A 3124-nucleotide genomic window follows, 5' to 3' on the forward strand; every position below is an offset into this window, starting at 1 on the left:
ACCATTAGACCAGCATGGCAGCCAGTCAACTAGCATTTTCTAGGTCAGAAACGACGGCCTCATTCTTACATTTATCTCACCACAGAAGTTTCAGGCATTGGGTCCTTCTGCTGCCGCTCTCCTAACTAAAAATACAAACGCTACTGAGACCGACATAAGTGGGACAATGGAATGTAAATTGTTATCACACTATAAAAACGTCTCACTATGATAGTAAATACTGTCTTATGTTACTACATGTTTATACTGCTGAATGCTTTGTGTTATATACACGGTATACTGTGTCACCCTGTGATGTCACTGGCTCCGGGTGAGGCCCCGTGCAACTAAACTGTATATAACAGACATTAAACTCGATTCACAAAGCTGGAGAAGAGTAATTATTATAAAGTGTATTTCCACATTTGCAGCCACATTAATATCTATTTATATTTGTGACATCTTCTCATGCACATTGTATAACTTAATACAAATATTTAAAAATTGCTTCTTACATTTCAAAGTGCTTTTAAAATGCTCCCCCCCCCCCCCCCCATGTAATGTTCAGGAGGGGGCTGGGGGAGTTATGTTTACTCTAATGAACCCTGTCTGTACTGTGCTGGCAGATTTCATTGTCAGCTGTAAACTAAATCTGAACATCACCTATATTAACACAGGGTGTAAGCCAGGGGATAGTAGTATTATGTAATGCAGGGAGCAGAGGTCAGTCGCATGTAACACAGTGCTCAAAGGTCAGGAATAAGTAATGAAGAGTGCAGAGGTCAGTAGTATGTAACACATAGTTTAGAGGTCAGGATTAATTAATGCAGATTGTAAAGGTCAGTAGTAGGGTAACACATAGTTCAGAGGTCAGGAGTAAGTAACGCAGGATGCAGAGGTCAGTAGTATGTAACGCATAGTTCTGAGGTCAGGAATAAGTAATGCAGAGGGCAGAGGTCAGTAGTATGTAACACATAGTTCAGAGGTCAGGATTAAATAACGCAGAATGCAGAGGTCAGGAGTATGTAACACATAGTTTAGAGGTCAGGAGTAAGTAACGCAGGATGCAGAGGTCAGTAGTATGTAACGCATAGTTCTGAGGTCAGGAATAAGTAATGCAGAGGGCAGAGGTCAGTAGTATATAACGCATAGTTCAGATGTCAGGAGTAAGTAATGTAGAGGTCAGTAGTAAGAAACGCATCATTCATAGGTCAGGAGTAAGTAACGTAGGATGCAGAGGTCAGTAGTATGTAACACATAGTTCAGAGGTCAGTAGCAAGTAACGCAGAGTGCAGAAGTAAGGAGTAAGTAACCAAGAGTGCAGAGGTCAGTAGTATATAACGCATAGTTCAGATGTCAGGAGTAAGTAATGCAGAGGTCAGTAGTAAGAAACGCATCATTCATAGGTCAGGAGTAAGTAACGTAGGATGCAGAGGTCAGTAGTATGTAATACATGGTTCACAGTTCAGGAGTAAGTAACGCAGACTGCAGAGTGCAGTAGTATGTAATACATGATTCACAGGTCAGGAGTAAGTAACGCAGACTGCAGAGTGCAGTAGTATGTAACGCATAATTTAGAGGTCAGAAGGAAGTAGCGCAAAGTGCAGAGGTCAGTAGTATGTAACACATAGTTCTGAGGTCAGGAATAAGTAATGCAGAGGGCAGAGGTCAGTAGTATGTAACACATAGTTCTGAGGTCAGGAATAAGTAATGCAGAGGGCAGAGGTCAGTAGTATGTAACACATAGTTCAGAGGTCAGTAGTAAGTAACGCAGAGTGCAGAAGTAAGGAGTAAGTAACCAAGAGTGCAGAGGTCAGTAGTATATAACGCATAGTTCAGAGGTCAGAAGTAAGTAGCACAGATTTGGTTGTTGAGGAGTAAGTAATGCAGAGCAAATGGGTCAGTAGTACAGAACATTACAAATTCCCCCTCCCTCTGTAAAATTCTCCCACCAGACCTCAGATGCAGCAGCACCCGGCAGAGTGTGGGAAGTCCTTCCAGGTCACCCTTCAGCTGTGTCATATGTCAAATTTGAGCAGAGGAGGTGCCTAGGACTTCCCATGGCTGTTCAATGCTGCTCTGAAATTTGAAAGGAGGCAGGCGGGATCAGGGTTGTGATCTACCCATCACAAGCCTACAATCCATGGGCAGATTGCAATCAACCGATTGCTGATCCCCAAGTGAAGTTAGATCTTTTTTTTTTTTTTGCTGTTTGTGTCCTCTCTGCTCTAGGGAGATTCACCCCCATCTCTATTTGTCTTGTCACCATTGTCACAGAGACAGAAAGTGAAATGCAAACAATTGTCACTCAGCAGGAGGTGAACATAAATCATCTAATGAGGGGAAATGTTCCATTGGCAACTGTATAAGAGGGGAATTCTCTTCCTTTTGGAGAAATATTCCCTCATTTCCTTTTGTGCCTGCAGGATAGTGGGCTAATCATTCCTTTATGTTGCCAGGCCAACTGCACATCCAGAGCTGCTGGGTTCTAGTACAGATCTAGCCTACTATTACAGAGCCATTCATTCCTGACTGCATACAACTGTTTCAGACCTTTTGGCCATCACCAGTGCAGGACATGGAAACCACGGCTTCTGTAGACAAAAGGAGAGATCTGAATGTCTCCAAGCAGCCGTGTAAAATGAGGAGTAATCCCGTTTTTTTTGTATTTGTGATGGAAGTTTCTTTATGTCACATACCCTGTCTGGCTATATGTGTTAAGGTGCCCACTGTCAGAATACAATGTAAACAGCGGCCAGTCCACGATCGACACATTGTTTGTGTTGATGGAGGAATCGCGTCAATTTCTCCCGTTCAGTCCGTGGGTTGAACGAAAGAAATTGACAGTTGTATGACCAGCTTTATACACGTTATAATCTGACCGTACAAACTTTGTACAATTAACTTCAGATTTAGCAAAACGATGTAATATGACGATCTACCTAATCTGTCCAATCAATTTGTAGCCAATCAGGCATGCCCTTGTACTACATACTAGATCTAAAGGAGATTGTACAATCAGATTGTAATGTTAGTTGCTATTTTATCTCTGTCACAATGTAGCAGTCCGTCTCTCTCGGACCCAGGGGCGTCCCGTGGCTGGGTGTCACCCGGGGGCGGAGACCGGGTGACACCCCGCCGTGAC

At 43.1% G+C, this 3124-nt stretch overlaps 1 protein-coding gene across 1 annotated transcript in view; it reads right to left on the reverse strand.

Annotated features, from left to right (window-relative positions):
• NRIP2 (nuclear receptor interacting protein 2) overlaps window positions 1–3124 on the reverse strand; it is an 11674-nt gene that overhangs the window by 2671 nt on the left and 5879 nt on the right. The gene's annotated exons all lie outside the window — the stretch shown is intronic.

This window comes from Nanorana parkeri, unplaced genomic scaffold (assembly GCF_000935625.1).
Source record: "Nanorana parkeri isolate BGI_ZX_2015 unplaced genomic scaffold, ASM93562v1 scaffold67, whole genome shotgun sequence".
NCBI lineage: Eukaryota > Metazoa > Chordata > Amphibia > Anura > Dicroglossidae > Nanorana > Nanorana parkeri.